We start from the raw sequence: 19,731 nt of genomic DNA on the forward strand, positions 1-19,731 counted from the left end.
CTAGAGGAGATCTTTCATAAAATACACTTTAGAGTTGATGAAGAGGATTAGAATATGAAAGGATAAGAGAGTTCTTTGTCTGACTATTTAATATACTCAATAAAAAGCAGTATAAATCGCTGAACGGTAGTTTGGTTGTGTCCTTCGTTTTTTTTTTTTTTTTTTTTTTTTTTTTTTTTTTTTTTTTTTTTTTTTTTTTTTATTGCCCTTGTAGGCAGACGAGCATACGGCCCACCTGATGGTGAGTGGTTACCGTTGCCCATGGACTTCAGCAATGCCAGGGGCAGAGCCAAGCCGCTGCCTACCAATTCGTACTGCCGATCTCCATGAGTGACCGCAATCAAATGGGCATGCAGTCCGTATGCCTTCGACGATTTTTAAAGAGCAGAAATTCCAAATGAGTTGGTACACATTTCTTTAGTTCAACAGTAATAATTAAATAAATAACGGACCCAAGTATCCATCGTACAAGATATTTTTTTCTTCTTCAATTAACTAAAAACATCGGTCTTGCGGACGATATAAACGATATTTTTCTGAAAATTATATTAGTGTACGAATTCATTCATCGTCATATTAATATGTCGTTGGAATCAAATTGATAATGTATCCTGATAGTAAAACGACATATTTACGACAATGAAAAATTAATCGCCTATTGTTCCATTTGTACATTGTTCCGTCATTAGTGTTAGCGTGAGGTTACAGGTTAGTTTAATTCAAGTAATAAACTATGGGACGTGTTTACGTCGTACGAACAAAGTCCAACAGAACGTAAATAAGAAGTCGGCTGTTTCCGTCGGTCTTCGTGAGAGTTCGGATCAAAACAACGCGGCGTTGCTGCGCGCGCGCTCTGAACGGCGGCGACAGTGACTGTTTGTTTCGCCGTTTCGCTCGATACATACAAAACCATCACAGCTCAAAACTGTTTCATATCTGACTGCATTATCGACCGGCGTGCGCGTTTTAAGTACGGGAGAGTAATTTACTAAATATACAAAATGGATACGAATAAAAATATACCGAAAAATAGCACGCAAGCCGCTGGCTACAACCCTTGGAACTTGCTTTTTAGCACGAGACGTCGTACGGAAAGTGAAAACAGTGTCAGCTCAAACACATCGTCGACTTCTTCAGGTAAGATTTTGATGACTTCTAATATTTATTATTATTTTTCCATAGCGTTTGTTGCAGCAGGTATGTATGTAGTATGCTTTTTTTCGTTTTGATTAAAACAAAAAAAACCATCACGCACGTTTTTTGTATTTATCTCGCATCTCGCTCAATTAAATAGGTATAAGATTATACTATTTAGGATGGCCATTTAAAGTTTTTAAGTACCTCCGTAAAAAATGCCACACCTCCGTTATATTATCTTATTTACGTCAACAACAAAAAATGCAACTAAGTGGGCTGAGCTTGGACTCGCTGGTGCCGAATCTGACTTATGTCACGTAGCCTTCGTTATTTGTGAATTTGAATACAAATATACCGGTTTTGTTACCTAATATGTAGGTACCCTGTGTTCATTTTTCAGATAACGCGGCAACGATTGGTAATCATTATTAATCATAATAATGTTGCCTATTCAGAAAAAACACAATTAATAATAATAATAATAATTTATTTTGAAACTTCGAATCCATTTGTTGTTTAACCAATACTAAACTTGAAGGAAGTATGTAGGTTAATTGAAACACATATTTATCGATTGTTATAAAAAAATATATTTGTAAACAGATCATCTTTTATTAATAAGGAAATCGCAGAAACGATTTATCAATTCATTATTATCATTTCCTAGTTGTGAAACGAGTTTTCAAACATTTGTTTGTACTTTGTAAATCTTTGTTTCGTCGTAAACCTCCCAAACTGGTGACCTGCGACGGAAGAACTGCAGCTTTCAAACTTCATCATCAGCGCATCAAGAACTTCGGCTACCACAATTCCCGCATTCTTGCAGATAAAATAACACGCTTAACGCCATGCGGCCCAACGGTGGGCTTAGCGTACTATACCATACGGGCCAAGCCAAAATCAAGAAATCAGTAATTTTTATCATCTTAAGACTTTCATTCTACTGTTTATTTGCACGGAAGATAAAAAATTGTGTTATTTACCGTAGTTTTTAAGATATTTTAAAGGGCTATAATCTTGATAAAAACTACAAATTGCAATTGGATATGAAAACCAAGGCGTTCGATTCGGCTAAAGGGCCATGCGGCTCACTTCCATACGCGTTTTGTTCGATAACTGCAACCTGTGGCTTGTAGGAAGCGTTTACGTTGGAACCCTTACACGGCTCACGGGTGACCCGCACGGCCTGAACTGTTCAGTAAGATAAGGCTCACCGGGGAGCACTGTGCCCTGAATGAAAATACTCGACTTTTCATGCGACGTTCAACGTGTTAGCGGGGATGTTGACTGCTTCGATTAATGTTAAAGGAGGGGTCCTTGCGTCGATAATTCTGAGGGTCGTGGCTTCCTCTAACAACTTGCTCCTGTACTATCCTGCGCCATTCCTGCCTATCCTCGGCGGTGTGGATAGATAGCAACGTGTACTGAAGTACTGAGAGTTGAGCGTAATATTTTTATTTCATATTCCATACAAATTTTATATATAAATAAAAATGTAACAAAACAGAGACAATTATGTATTACATAAAAACATATGGTACGAGTTGAGATCGTCTTCTTGACGTTAGGAAAAAATATGCACATGAGGTTTACGAGAGAGACGATAAGGTGTAACCACCAATGATTGATGAATTTTTGTAAACCTTAACGCTGTAATTGTAAACGTTAGTTTTCAAGATATTAGAGATAGAGCTCTCGAATACGAGTAGCCGAGATCATCCAAGAAGAATAATACTTTCCTTGTTACACTAGTTAGCTGTGACTAATTAAGCAATAAGAGTTCAAGCATTGAAAAAAGCCAGTAAGTAATGCGTGTTTTCTTGATTTAGTCCGAGATATGAAGTTTTTAGAGATAGTTTAATATTTTTTCGAATAGTTTAATGCCTTGAATAGTTTTATACGTTTATTAATCGATCTTGTGTAATCGATTACTCGTTAATAAACAGGTATGGCAGTGAACTAACCTATTTAAATGATTGTCATTGAACAGACGTAACGACACTATTTTTTCCTTATCGCTCGATTGATTGGTCAATAGTACAGTAATGTTTTTCCTTGTTTGCACTTATCAATGATTGAAATAATCTTCGTTTATAAGATTGCGAACATAATGCCGAAGATTGGCTGAGGCCTATATTCTTCTATCAGATCTCTGTGATGTGGGCTAATAATGATATTTTATAATATCGATAAATATTAGATATTCAATTTGAAGATAAAATATGTATTCTCAAATCCTAAACACCGATATATAATATTTTAAATACCGAAGATAAGATTTTAAACACTAACAACAATAAATCAAAACAGTGTTTTAAAACAAAAATACAATTTTTCTTCTTAATCATTCAAGGATTTCATAATCCTATCAAAATTTATTAAAGTGAAAAAGTTCTTATAAAGACTTCTTGTAGTAAACAATAACGTTCGAAGAATAACTTACAGTATATTCTCAAACGAGCTTAAGCCAGAAACATATAACATCTTTTATCTATTTTATGATTGACAAACATTTCCAAAATTTCGTAGCCCTAGTTAATAATGAACAAGCTCTTTCTAGCGACTTTGTACCGCAAAAGAACACGTTAGAGAATTTCATAATTAGCATCACGTAACCATAGCTCTATTCAGCACACTTTAATACCCCGTTTCAACCCTAAATATGGCCAATTCGGAATTCTGTGAGACCCCACTACAGTTATTTATTTTTTAAGGATATTTACGCGGTTCCTGATTAATTAGACATAGAAATCTGTTCTTTACACAAAAAATATAGCATCCGATTGTCCCTTCGGTAATATAAATGATCATGGGATATTTTTGTTTGATCGTATTCGGTTAGTATCAAAATGCAGAGAGAGTTGTTAGTAAAAAAAAAAACAATCATGCTATAAAAAATCCAGCACGATAGATCCAGTGGCTTAGACTGGACGTCGATGAATCACTCGAGACATTTAATTCTACATGTATAAAAAATGTAAGTTGATACAGAACAAAATGATCGTAAGCATATCAAATACATATCTTATTAAACCTGTTTATTCTTTGTTGTAGCCTCAACTGAGAATGCGTTTTAATTTCAAAGTGCCCTTCACATTTACTAGAACATTCATATAGGCTGTACTAGCTACCACGCCTCAAGATCGCGGACTCGTTATTCTACTCTGAGCTGTCTACTATAGCCTTGTACTGCATAACTAAGACAAATTATTGAGAAATATTTTACAAGTCTCTAATACAAAGGATTATGGCTTATTGTTGGGTGAACGTCCATTATATGTGTGGGTGACTTAACTGCTAAAATAGTATTTTTAATATTATGGTAAAAACTGTAACTGTAACTATACTGAGACTTTAGAACTTATATCTCAAGGTGTGTGCGCATTTACATTGTATATGTCTATCGGCTCCAGTAACCACTTCACACCTGGTTCACACCAACTCGTCCACCCATCTAAGCAATAAAAAAAACCGTTTAAGAAAACTTTTAAAAATCTGCACTTTGTGTAAAATCTAATTGATAGTTTGTGTAATGGCTGTGTTGTTGTAAATTGTAGCTATATTCCGTTACTCAATATCAGGCAAGCTCGATGTCCTAATAAACTGACACAACTGTATTGTCAGCAGAATAACACAATGGACAAATTTTATGATGATACTTCAATTCGAAGTGTGTACATTAAAATAAACAAGACAAATGTTATGTTATGCCCATCACACTAGTATCTAAGCCATATATCAGTTCTTATAAAACACATAATGTACTCTAACTCTTAGTTCTTAATTTCTAAATCATTGTATGTTAATATATATAGTAATATAACATATAATACTTATTTCCTTATGTTACTAAATATTTTTGTATATTGTTTACTTTACATCAAATCTTCATTTGTAATTAGAATATTAATTTGTTAGTATGTATTCCATTTACTATATGTGTCATTGTGGATCCTAAATATGTTTACAAATAAGGTTCATAGTCTAAATGACTCATTTACTAATTGTTTAGTGCTCAGTAAATACTATTCATGTATATATTATTTTTCTCCAAAAACTCAAGAAGTTCGACATCAATCTTCAAGCTTATAACATCCTAACTCTGTTCGTGTAACATCAAAATCAAAATCAAAATCAAAATCAAAAAATTTTTCAAAATCAAAATGCGTAACACAAACATAAAAATAAAAATAAATAAAATGTTTTTATGTTATTTAAGTAGACCTTTCCAGGAAACTTTGAATCATCATGACTTTGCATTTGATACTACTCCGTATCAGTTTCTCTGTTGACAAAAATCAGCAATAGCTTAGGCTTGAAAAATTTATAAACTACATTTATGACTATATATTTACATGATATGTTTGTCTGGATGTTAATCAGGACATGCAGAGTCTCGTAAAGAGTCATCGTCCAACTACAATGCAGTTAATACTCGTATTCTCAATGAGCTTGGTACTTCATATGACCTAGTTAGTCATCTTGATTTTCAAATGTAATTTTATCTGCTATTTTTGATATTCATAATATAAATTACACGAAACATACAAACTAATTTCTGCAAACTTTTCAATTTACATGTTGCCGGGCAAGCTGACAGTGAATATATTAAAAGTAATATTATGTATAACTTAAAACCGACAATAAACACACCTGTTTGTAGGCAGCTGCTTGGTTCTGCCCCTGGCATTGCTGAAGTCCATGGGCGACGGTAACCACTCACCATCATGCGGGCCGTATGCTCGTCTACCTACAAGGGCCCATAAAAAAGCATTTGAATTTGTCATTTGTTCAGCCATAAAATTGTATTCTTCTTTACGAGTGACCGTTTCTTTAAAGCAACGGTAGGTATCTGTGTGTTATCTTGTTATTTTTTCAAGTATTCTTTGAATAGATAATGCAGAAATAAAACGGATTTATCGCTAAACTTAGTTCCAAATAAGCAAAATTAAAATTGGGAGATACAGCGTATCGTGAACCTATACTGGGAGGCACGACCGACCTGCCCATTATCATTATCCTGCCCTTCTCCCAGTTACCTAGGGTCGGCGCAACATGTTTTCTCCTTCCATACTCTTCTATCATATACCATTTCTTCGCTCACTCCCCTCTTACCCATATCGTCTTTCAAGCAATCCATCCATTTCTTCTTAAGTCTACATCTTCCTCTATATCCTTCCACATTCATAGTTAATATTTTCTTACTAACCTCATTTTCATTTCATCTCATCACATCTCCATACCATCCCAAACGCTCACTTCTCAGCTTCTCTGTCACAGGTGCCACTTTCAGACTTCCTCTAACATATTCATTCCGTATTCTATCCATTCTCGTTACTCCACACATCCATCGCGACATTCGCATCTCTGCTGCATGCCTTTCATCCGACCGACCTGCCCATTATATAAATAATAAAATTGAGACACCTCATCTCTCAAAGTTGTTGGGGCCATCCACGCTGTGATGTCTATGACTTTAACACGTGTCGAGTATGATAAACATTTTATTTTACCTAAGAAATTCTATCTACGTTAGCAGGGATATGATAAAAGCATTGTCCAGACGAACTGAAAATCTGGTTATTTATTATTTATTATTAATAATACATTAAAATATTATACGGCCTGCAATTTTAATCAATCTATGCTCAACAATTTGTGATAAGAAACCAGATAACATACAGATACGACAATTAGATAATGAAATGAGTCAACTACTATCTCTGTTGCAATAATAAATGTTTTTATGTAATTTAAAATGCATTTTATAACAACTTGTTGTGTTGAATAATAAAAAATTAGTCATTCAACAAAATGGGTACTATCCATTGTTGTAAAACAGATATGAGGCCTATAAAATCAAAGGCAGCTATATCCAAGTCTGTCAAATATTCAGGTAAACTACAAAAATCGGCCCTAAACACGTCATTACGGATCCTCCCGATCCATCGAAGTACTGCTCTTGCTAGGGCCAGTGTTAGCAACACTCCCGGTTTGAGAATCTGAAATAACTTTGTTCGTATAGCTAGGATATTCTTTATTTTAAAACAGTTTAAAAGAATGAGAATATTACTAATAACCTGAATTTTAAATGATAAAACTTCGTTTATTAGTACTTAATACAGAGTAAACTTAACTTTTTTGAACTGAATTTGTTAGAGATTTAGCTGCATTTGTTATAACATAAAAACACTAAAGCATGTTCATGTTCATGCATGTTCATGTTCAACTAACAAAACAAGATAGAGCCATTGTTAATACATTTTACGACATTATGGCGTTTAGCTGCCTTTGATTTTATAGGCCTCATAATAATATGTACTGTGACAGTGACACTGTTTATCACAATCAGTTATAGTGAGTCAGCCTAAGCTAATTGTAGATAAGTTCTAAAATAGTATATTATCTAAAAGGCATCATATATAATATCAAAGTATCATATCATAATCTAAAAGGTAAACGAATATGTAACAAGTGCCGGTCATAGATTAACTCATAATACATATTTATAAACAATTAAAACAGGTATAACAAAAACTATCTTCCCTGTTTTCATTATATGAATCTCAAAGTATGTTTTTTTTTTTTCATTATAACCTGTGGAAAAATGTAAATTATAATCAGATATTGTAGTATAATATCACGGTTATGTTTGCGTAAACTAGTCTTATTGATATTGTTTATTTTAGTCCATTTAACGTTTTCAGGTTTGACGTATGTGGGACTATCGAAACAACCAAATAAAAACGAGGAATACTTGTGGATGATGTAAGTATAATTTTTTTTTATTGCCCTTGTAGGCAGACGAGCGTACGGCCCACCTGATGGTAAGTGGTTACCGTCGCCCATGGACTTCAGCAATGCCAGGGGCAGAGCCAAGCCGCTGCCTACCGACCAAGCCGCTGCCGAAGCGTAATACCATGTAAATTTCAATACGAAAAGTCAACGAATGATTTTATGATTGAAATAAGTAATCCGTATAGAAATTTACTGCAACGTATATAATTGTTATCGTTGACTAAACTTTTTTGTTTGTTTGGAACAATGTGTTTACGCAATTGCCGTAACACGTTTGCGTAAAAGATCGCTGAGGTAGAGAAACAGATAATTACTAGCTCGGTAACATACCAGTAAGTTCTCTAACAATAATATGTTAACCTAATAAATGAATAATAGTATATAATAGGTAGTATGAAATATTTGATCATAAATACTACACATAATAACCACAATATTGAAATTTATGTTGTTTAGTGTTTAGACGTGTGTTTAGCGGTCACTAATACCAGTAGACATTACTGCACTACTGCGAAACGCATTACTGCTTCACGGCAGAAATAGGCAGGGTGACGGCACCTAACCGTGCGAACTCAAAAGAGGTCCTACCACCAGTAATTACGCAAATTATAATTGTGCGGGTTTGATTTTTATAACACGAGATTATTCCTTCACCGTGGAATGAACATTTGTTAAGTACGTATTTCATTAGAAAAATCGGTACCCGCCTGTGGGATTTGAACACCGGTGCATCGTTCGAACACGAATACACCGGACGTCTTATCCTTTAGGCCACTACGACGAATGTCTTTGAAACATGAGGTCTGTTCCGCCCTTCAAACGCATGAACTTGTCGCAGCAAAAATAAGCAAGGCGCTTGACAAATATTTAATTTTTCATAATTGATTTTATAAGTTGTCAGTTCCTCTCAGAACTTTTTTGAACTGACTACCATATCATGTAGATACCACACCAGCTATCTACAGATTACTTGTTTTGACATACAACAGGTATGTTTTTCATTGATTCGTTCGTCTTCATCATATTAATATTTTATGATATCATCATGTGTAATATGAAAAAAGATTGAATGTACAAAAACGCGTTCATACATGTAAAAACTTGAAGGTCGATTTTGAATAGAACACGCAAAATAAAAATAAAAACAAATAAACGGCCTTTAAGTAACGCGGAAATAATATTTTAATTCTATTGTTATAGCGTACATAGTCTAAGCAACATACTACGAATCCTCAAAAAGCATAAAGAAATAGCTCGAATTTTGCTATTAATTCATGTTTTGTTTTTTATTATATATGTCTATTATTAGTACCGTTTTTTCAAACGTTACATGTTTAGAATTTATTTAGTTTCTATTGAATGCGAAATTCGAAATAGAAATGAAATCGAACAGAATTAGAATTAGGAACTAAATCGTAAAATGAAATTATTATTCACGTCAATGATTTGTATTTCCATAGTTTCTCGGGAACAGGCCACAATGTATCGAAAAAAATTGCTGTGTCGGTATTTGATGGTGACGAAAGATAACCTTGAGACAGATGTACTGCGATACTGGTGCAATAATAAATTCTGGCAATTTCGTAAAAATAAACATATTATGTATCACAGCCAAGAGTTGAAACTGAAAGTCTAGGCCGCGTTATTTTGCAAATTCGATTGTAGTTTGTAGGTGAATCACCTGCAAGTTTGATATATCGCCTACAAAATATGCAATTCGTAAATTGTTATTTAAAATGTAGATGCCTACTAGTGGTAGGGCGTCTTGAGAACCCGCACGATAAGGTACCAAGGCACTATTTCTGCCGAGAAAATAATGCGGAACAGTCCAAATTGTATTCATTCAGTTACTGAACTCCAACTATAAGAGTCCTTGAAAGAACGAAATATCATCGTAACATTTATTTAGCCTTCCGGCGTAGTTACCACTGTTCCGCAAAGTTCTGATTTTGAGGTACACACAATATCTATTGTCTTGCGCTCAAAGTTGACAATGATGTCGCTGTTATCCTTAAAACAGAACCAAAGGTCTCTGCTAAAACAATAATGTGATGTTATATCACAATATGGCAATAAGGATACAGCAATGTGGTTTTTTATCAATAACCTCTACCTAGATACTACTCATGAACAAATTGTCATCATCTTACAAGCTTAGAATAACTTATAAGTTTAATAGTTGATTTTACTTCGAATATTAGGTACGTGGTACCCAGAAGGCTAGTACAAAACAAAAACTGTTGAGTCAAAATATGATACGGATGGGAGAATATTCTGCGGGAAGTTTTTCCAACTGATATTAATATTCTGATGGAGCCATTAATTATGTTTGCTTCCAATTATTTTCCAATCGGCACTCCATTGTCAACAACGCCGTTGTCAGAGCTACGGACTTCGTTGATTTGATTTATTTTTGTTACTTGGATTTTTAAAAAAAGAATTGCCATTACAATGTAGACGCGCCGTTCATATTACAAAGATACATTAATGTTTTAGAATTCATACACTGTTGTTATTCATCTCACTCATACATCATCAAGACAAAAATTATCTGTCAAATTCAAAACGAAACTGTTATAGTTTGAAACAGTTGATGGCCTTAGCGTTATCCATATCAATTTAGCCATAATTGAAATGGTTGTGAAAGCTAGTCATTGATATCATTTTAAATTCAATTGAGGCTAAAATATTTTTTGTACTGTAACCTTAATCGTACAGCTTGTCGATCATCGTAGCATTGAAAAAGAAATTAACGAAAGTTTTATGTTGTTAACCACCAGCTTATAATATCAATAGCTCCTCATCATACACATTTAATAAGTCCTAATAAGTAATTATACTATTTGTCTGTTTATTCGAAGGTTTGTACACGGTAACATCAACAGTGTTTTCTGGTAACAGGAGGTAGTTTGATGGGTGAGACAACTAGTACGCAATATAATTGAGGCTTCGACCTCATGCCTCATAGCTCCGGTTATTATTTTATGCCATGTGGATCGTGAGCTCGTTCGCCCATCTACATAATAAAAAGTTCAATTTTTCCCTGTTCCAAAACCAGACTACAATAAAGTATCCTCGCAATTTCTATGGTGCTATGATGAACATTGTCCTTCAAACAAAGTTTTAAGCACAGCACCGATCAGCAATTTGCCTCTGCACTCGACATTGCCTTATCAACACTCGCCGATACATGTAAAATAGAAAAACAAAACTGACTTTATGACTTTTAGAGATAAGTTAACATATATAAAACAAAAATTAAATAATACCATATCAACAAATACGATAACTGTTTTCGCGTACGAATAAATCCGTAATGTTAAATCGAATATCTCGAAGTGCACACAACAAAGCGTTCATGTCGCAAAGAGGAAATTTGCAACATGTTGCAAAAGAAGACTAAATTAGCAATAAAGCTGAACTAGAAGGTCGACCGCATGCTGCAGCTGATGCAGCGTCGGTCTCAAGCACGTGCGGAAACATTCGCAAGTGGGAAGGAGACGAATCGAAGCAGTCGGCTGGTTTCCCCTCTCGCTGATGTCGAAACCTTTGGTTGCATGCGTCCGAGCCACGGCCGGTGACTCGCAGTTAGCGAAGGCACCGCAGTTCGCGTTCATACCACACTACAACGTATATTGTGTTCAGTAGTGATAGTGCTTTGAGAATGGACCACGTGAGTTCAGTGTCACTAAGATAAGGACCATTTCAAGGAGTACCATCTTCGGTTGGTATCTGATATGTTGTTACATTACTAATGTAGTAGTATCATTTCTTGTGTCAAAAAAGCTGAAAGTTGACCTTTCAAAGTTGACATTTCCTGTGGACGTGGGTCAAAGAAATTCCTGTAATTAAAGAAATACAACACCGTGAAATCTGTGTCGCGTTTTTAAGTGTTTTATTATGTGTTTATGACCGTAGATAATTAGATGAGACCAAGCGACTTGATGTAAAACGGTTACCGAAGCCTATAGGTAGTCACCATATAAAAATGTTGTAAGATTTGATCCAATTATGTTGGATTGCAATAACTACAGTCCTGCCCTTCAAATGCGTCTTTACATGATTGGTAAGACGAGGCTTTCAACATTAGAACAGGTATTACGACCAATATCTAAAGTAGGGAATATTATAAGAGGTTAGATATTAAACTGGTCTATTTGTGCATTCTTTAAACACCCTTGTGTATCCGTATTTTAGTTTGGATGGGCTTACATTACTATGCCATTCTAAATACTATTATTTAATAGGTTCTCATCATAATTTTTACATTTAATAAGTTTTCCCTACCTATACGTTGGAAGCCTCTTGAGGCTAATTCAACTACATATAAGCACACGACATTAAAATAATTTTGTTTATATTGTAAATAGCCGTAAATCTAAAACAGTCCTATGCCAAATGCCTAGACACTATTAAGCTTCAACATTGAGATTCACAGGTCTTGAATTCTTGAATTTGTTCAAGGATTAAAGAATATAAAGCAATGATCCTACTATTAGAGCTGATGCCGCTGCCTACCTTGGAACACGAAGTCGAAGTCTCATTTGAATTGGAATAATAGATATTGCCCTTTAGAGGCATTATAGACGTATAAAAATTACACAAGTTGACTAGAGTAATAGCACAAAACGGAGAACTTAAAATCAATATTATAAACCGATAGCAACGAGGATAAATCGGAAGCAGTTTTAAAGTTTCGCCATATTTAGCGATATGCCTTTGTTGCTTCAGAACTTAGCTGTCAATGTCATACAAAACCGGTTGGAGAGCAATATTTTACGTAAGACACTCTGATAAATGAATGAACATATTCTTATGACTCACTGTTATTTGTTGTTTCGTGCTAAAAACACGTGTGTCCGACTGTGATTCTTTATGGTCAGTTTCTTTTCAATTCTACATAAGAACTTTACTTCTAAATGTGTTTAAAAAGAGTGTGGTAATTGGTGTTTATGGTGATTTTGGACGCGATGTTGCAAGAATAAGCCAGTTTCGATATTTTCCTAATAGGTACGGGTTTCAAGGTAAAAACAATTTACATGATCGTGTTCTTGACACTATTCACGAATCAAGTTACTTGTTTAATTGCTTCGGCTGTCTGTTTGTCTTCATAAATATCTTAAGTTCCACTAGTTGTGCAATACACGTTTTGTGCGATATAATATCGGACGTTTAACGAATGTTTTTTTACCCGCTTGGGAGATTCGGAGCCGTAGATTCGATGATCGTAATAATCAAAGTTTGTTGAGCAATTATTTGAAACGAAATCGTTTTGGAATCCATTAAAATTAATGCGATATTCGAAAATATTCGGAGTTCGTCGAGCCCAAAAATTACGATTAAATTTTCATGAGCATTTTTTTTGTTTCCTGAGTGACAGTTCTTTCTTTAAACGAGGTTTGCGGAGAGCACTCGGCGGTAAGCAACGTCTTGGCTTGATCCTGGTATTACCTACGTCCTTAAGGGACGATAACCACTCACCATCACGTAACCATATGTTCGTCTCTGTACAGGGCCAATAAATATATACACGAATATACATATTTAAGTCCGGTTAAATTGTAATCTCTGCGATCAATAATAATTAATACTTTTGAACTTTGGACAGCACTATTCCCATGTGACTAAAGAATACAATAGGCTATAAAAAGGAATGACGCGGGTATATGAATTTTTGTGCAGAAAATTTCAATGTTGAAAATAAACATAAAGAATATATGTGCCTTTACAAGAACGTAAATTGATCGAATAAACTTTTACGATTCATTTCTTGACCAAATAGATCACAATGATTCCGTTATCTTGTAACAAAGGCCGACCTTTGTATGAATGTTTCGTAAAAAATTGGCTTTGTATGAAACCCTCCCTCGTTTTGGTAACTTTCTGGGCTCTGTGGTTGATTAATGGACATAAAATGAGATCCGTTATGTACGTATGGCTGAAGAAAAAACCGATAAAAATCGTCAGTTTTCATCAACGTCAACGGACAAAATATGATCTAGCGGTTCGGTTCATCTGGTCCTTTTAGGTCCACGGGAGTAAATAGACTGCACAGAATTCCTCTGAAGGTGACTGCCGTCCCTACCCTGGTAGCCTGTGAAGCCTCAATTATATTGCTCTATCATTCAAACGATTTCGCGGCACTTGTGTTAACAATACGCCTTCGGTTTTAAACAGATACAATTTGCCGGATTTGATTCTTAATACGCGTTGTTTTTCCTTTGGTAGGCGCTTGTATCAACATGTTTCGGAAAGATAATGCGCAAGAATAATCGGTACATGTCCGTGGGAAACAATCATGCCGGGCGGCATAGCAGCATCGCTCTAGACAAACACGCGATATTTCTTTGTTCTGTTATAAATAAATGTAAAATTGTATTAATTATATTAGCTACTTTAGTATGCATGCAAGATTAAGGTAAAATTGCGATTTTTTTCTTTTAATCCTAGTAATCAGTACTGATATTTTATTACTTAAATCAAAATGGTGGTCATAATTGATGTTCTTCATTAATTTGGTTTTTAAACAAAGCAGATTATTATTATAAATAAATTGACTAAATAGAGTCATTTATATACGAGTAATGTACGTAAATAAGAAATCTGGGTTCATAACTCTATAAAATGTAGTACGGTGGAGAGACGATATAATATGGGAATCCTGCGGGGCAGAATCTGATTGAGGAGAGCTCCGATCAATAATATTGATCGAAGAAGGAGAGCCTCAGTGCTCAGGCTCAATGATACAAATGAGGAGAAGTCTATCAGATGATTATAATGAATTTTTTATTTGGTATATATGTAGATCTTTTTACGAATTATGACAATGATTTAAAGTTTATAAGATAATTCCGATATTCTATTTTGCGATCATTTGGGTTTGAACGAGCTTAAATTAAAGTTATTATAATCAAAACCTAGCTCAAAGAGAAAAAAATGTAATTCGTTCTACCGAACCTTTTAAGCTGTAACAAAGAAACGATTTCAAATTATATATTTTTAATTAAAATGACTTCAGACTTAGTTTATTTTATTTTGGTAATATAGGTATAAGAGTTCCTCAGAAATATTTGACCTTTAAAATAATGAATTGAACATAATATATTCGTGAGTATAATAATTCGTTAATTGTACAGGAAGGATTTCGTTTCAAAATTTGAAGTCGTCGTGGCCTAAAGGATAAGACGTCCGGTGCATTCGTATGTAGCGATGCACCGGTGTTCGAATCCCGCAGGCGGGTACCAATTTTTCTAATCAAATACGTACTCAACAAATTTAATGTTCACGATTGACTTCCACGGTGAAGGAATAACACCGTGCAATAAAAATTAAACCCGCAAAATTATAATTTGCGTAATTACTGGTGGTAGGACCTCTTGTGAGTCCGCACGGGTAGGTACCACCGCCCCGCCTATTTCTGCCGTGAAGCAGTAATGCGTTTCGGTTTGAAGGGTGGGGCAGCCGTTGTGACTATACTGAGACCATAGAACTATATCTCAAGGTGTGTGGCGCATTTACGTTGTAGATGTCTATGGGCTCCAGTAACCACTTAACACCAGGTGGGCTGTGAGCTCGTCCACACATCTAAGCAATAAAAAAATAAAAAAAAACCTCTATGACAATTTTAGAACAGTGCTTCAGAGCTTAGCGCGTATGCAATTCTTTCGTGCCTTGCCTCTTGAATAATTATAAAAAAATAAACGTTGACAATAACACCAACGCATGTGTGCATTTACATACCTAGTTATGCTCGATAACTTAATGTGTTCGTTATTCAAATAAAAAAATAGAAAACAATAAAAAATAAGTGTTTAACATTATTAAATAATAAAACATGATTTATGGATTGAAGATTAATTTTACTTTTTGTGTTGGCACTCGTCCATCTCGCAATTAAATTGTGAATGAGCGTCCCTTTGCCAAATAGTATACCAAAACCAGCTTGTTGGCTAATATTAGAGGAAGATACATCCGACATTATGCGAGTAATCAATCATGACATCAGTTTGAAAACAAGCACGACGCGGCGACGTTGGCCGCGTGGATGAGTTTGTTTCTTTGTTTTGTAGTATAGGAAACGCAATGGTAGATTTCTTATGAGAATGATTCAAACATAGGAGTGTTTGAATAATACTACTACTACTACATACTATACATACTAATACTACTCAGTATTGTGTACCATGATCATGACCATGTGATGATGAAAATTAATGATTTTCCTGTACCGTAGAGAAGACGCGTGTCCGTTTTAGAAATATTTGATTTTGTAATTCTTTATTGATAAATCATACGTGGTTAGGTTTCCTCGTGGTCACGGGATTGTGCCGTTTTTCTATACTTAAGCAGAAATCAAGTTTTATGAATGAACAGATATCAGAATCCGGTATGATGTTATGACTTAGGCTACTAAAATTGTGGAATATAAATATGATTACTTGTGAATACACTTTATATTACATAAGTAAGTTAGTGATGACAGTGAGTGCGACACAGACATGCGTTTCTACTTGAACAGCTCATACAAAAGTTACGAATAAAAAATCATTAACTTGAACACACTATCTCGTGATTTTGTGGTGCACTTGAGGTTAGAATATCCTACATTAGTCTGTCGGGCTGTACATCATCAGATACCAGGATACCGGATCACGTACCGCGCAGTTTCGGCGATCTGGTGGTAGGACCTCTTGTGAGTCCGCACGGGCAGGTGCCCCCTGCCTGTTTCTACCGTGAAGCAGTAGTGCATTTCAGTTTGAAGGCTGGGGCAGCCGTTGTAACTACACTGAGACCTAAGAACTTATATCTCAAGGTGGGTGGCGCATTTACGTTGTAGATGTCTATGGGCTCCAGTAACCACTTAACACCAGGTAGGCGGTGAGCTCGTTCACACAACTAAGCAACAAAAAAAACGCCGCTATTAGTGTTAACGTAATAGCAGCATTGTTTCCTCAATTATCTTCTTCCCAAATTCTACATGCCCCGTAATTTTACCTAGTAAAACCAATCTAATTAGATTGAAAATGAATTTATTCACAAATTGTTGAAAAAAAATTGGCAACATTTTTTATGTTAACTTACAATTGAGCATACAAGTTTAATAACTTGTTGCCGGTTAATTTAAGTTTAATTTTACATCAATTTTCTACTCGGCATGTGTCCATCTTAAATGATAACAATTATAACAATGACAAAAAAACAAGGTCGTTCTTAAATTGGAGCGCATGTTTTTTGATAAACGATTCGGGTTTTTTTCCATACCTAATGAATGCTCGATACCATTATTGGCCTTTTAACACCATTCTTTGCGCAATGGTTAAAATTAATGGCTGTACCTTAATGCTAATGATGGAGGCCAACGCGATTTTGTCCTAACCTAAAAAAGTGCAGAATGCGCGGTATTTTATTTAAAATTTTCAGTATATTTTTCTGTTCTGGCTGCTAGTGTTATAATTTATAAGTATACAGATAGCCTTTAGTTGACAATCAAAACTCGTAATCGATATCGATTATCGATACTCGTAATTTTACTGTAGTTGAATAGATCAATGACCTATAATAAGGAGTATTATTGTTTATTGCTTACCGTATGAAATTTCTATATATAGAATAGGGTGGTCCTTATTTAGGGTTTGTCCGATATTTTTTTCACGAGAGTCCTAATTCGGTTCAAAATCTGTTAAAACAAATTCATGCCAAGTTATAGCTCCTAATTTTAATTTTAACCCGGTCCCCCGGATAACCAAAGATTTAAATGGAAATAACAGGGGAAAAAATCTGTTATTACTTTGTTTTTTTTTACGTTAAGAACGGATAAGCAAATGATGTGTAAAAACAATAATTTTTGTAGAAAATTTAACGCTCTACAAAAAAGGTCTCTTATGATTTTTTGCTAACTCTAACGGTTTCTGAGTTACGAGTATTTTAGAATTAATTTCAATACAAAAAGTTGTTTGTTTACTTACAATACAAAAGTTTCAATACAATGCAATACAAAAGAACTTGGCATGAATTTTTTTTAAAACATTTAGAACCGATTTAGGACTATCGTGAAAAAATAATTTCGGACAAGCCCTAAATAAGGACTACCCTAATATATAATCAACATTTGTCTATACTAATATTATAAAGAGGAAAGATTTGTTTGTTTGTTTGTTTCGAATAGGCTCTGAAAGTACTGGACCGATTTGAAAAATTCTTTTTCCATTAGAAGCCGACATTGTCCCTGATGAACAATAATTTTTTATTTTTTTTTTTTTTTTTTTTTTTTTTTTCATGTTAATGTTTCCGAAGCGAAGCGAGGGCGGGTCGCTAGTTTTCTATATAGGTATGCTTATCACACACTACTACACTCGCACTAAGCCTACTGATGGCAGGTACCAACCAACCTGCGTCTATTCATTTCAGACCGACATAAAGTATCGTTCTTTTGTACGCCATGGAGGCATGGACATGGATTCACGTCGATTCTTATCACACTTAAATAAAAACTATTTTTTGTTTCATGTCGTAAATTTTAAAGTTGGCAGTCGCACTCAAGGCCTTGACTTCAACAAAACATACGTTTGAATTCAAACATAAGTAAATATGCGTTGTAGAAACATAAAAAAGTTTATATTTTGTAATTTTCGTTTCACAAATGCTGGTAATAAATAATGTTAACATACAACCTTTGATATCGGAATATGGAGTTGTTGCAAATTCCACTCGTTATATAAAAATTCTTATTTAAACTTGCTTCCCTTAATTTAACTATGCTATTCAATAATATTCTTCATTTTTTTTCCCCTACTTATGCTGATAGCCTTGAGAGGCTATTTCAGCTTCACCCTAACATTCTAATGTGAGCTCACGGGACTCAAACCGGAGTGTTGCTAACACTGACCCTAGCAAGAGCAGTGCTTCGCAGAATCTACCACCGGGTCGGAAACGCGACCCACTGAGAAGATCCCGCGAGAAACTCAGTGGGCTAATTCTTCATGACTTACGACCGTCATAAGGATATTCTTCAGTTCATAAGCTGCCCTTTACTGTCCCCATTAGCAATAAAGAGATTTTGTTATTGTGTTGCAATATTAGGAAGATTTCCGATGGATGGATTTCCGATGATTGTTTACGCAAATATCAATCAAAATACACGAATAAATACGAGCTACAAATATATTTTCCTCATGATCCGTCCACGGACCTAATTTCTATTTGGAGTAATTATCGTTAGAGGTTTTATTCTTCGAGATGGAAATGCAGTTTTAATTTTATTGAAACTTTTGATTTGTGACTCAAAGTAGCTGACGACAATCAGTTAATAGAGCAATGCTACGCTAGTCCTGTTCTTCTATGAGGTAAATATCCCTTGCAAAATATTAAGACTGTTTATTTTGGTTGCAGGTGGCGTTCGTAATTGCACGCTGATCGAGGCATTGGTCAATGGCGAAGCAGCGGCAACAAACAAAATACAGACTATTATAGTTATTACTAGCATTACGTATTGCAGTATGTGTTTGGCAACTTCAGTACACAGCATTCTATGAACAATGTTCGAACAGATAGCGTTTCTGCCCACGTGGTTCCTGATGGCGTGGCTGGGGGTCTGCGTCCTCTTCAGTCCGTTCGCTGTATTCTTCGTGGTGTGTCTACCGCAACTACCGCTCCTAGTCGTTAGGAGAGCATGTCATATACCATTCGAATATATTTAATATTAACGGGTTAATTTTTATATTAAAATGATCTAGTTTTTAAGAGATTTTGTAAAAAAAACTGTAAATAAATTTAATGAATAAATGTTTTTTTTTATGA

At 34.9% G+C, this 19,731-nt stretch overlaps 2 long non-coding RNA genes across 2 annotated transcripts; one reads left to right on the forward strand and one right to left on the reverse strand.

Moving 5' to 3' along the window:
• Positions 1-176: 176 nt before the first annotated feature.
• Positions 177-19,731, forward strand: LOC101745489 (uncharacterized). The gene is made up of 3 exons (XR_209931.5): positions 177-1,137; positions 7,845-7,905; positions 19,324-19,731. It is a non-coding gene; the product is annotated as an uncharacterized LOC101745489 (long non-coding RNA).
• On the reverse strand, positions 10,695-12,660 carry LOC134198938 (uncharacterized). The gene is made up of 2 exons (XR_009973233.1): positions 12,454-12,660; positions 10,695-11,777 (listed from the first exon to the last, which is right to left on the reverse strand). It is a non-coding gene; the product is annotated as an uncharacterized LOC134198938 (long non-coding RNA).

This window comes from Bombyx mori, chromosome 5, assembly GCF_030269925.1.
Source record: "Bombyx mori chromosome 5, ASM3026992v2".
In the NCBI taxonomy this organism is placed as follows: domain Eukaryota; kingdom Metazoa; phylum Arthropoda; class Insecta; order Lepidoptera; family Bombycidae; genus Bombyx; species Bombyx mori.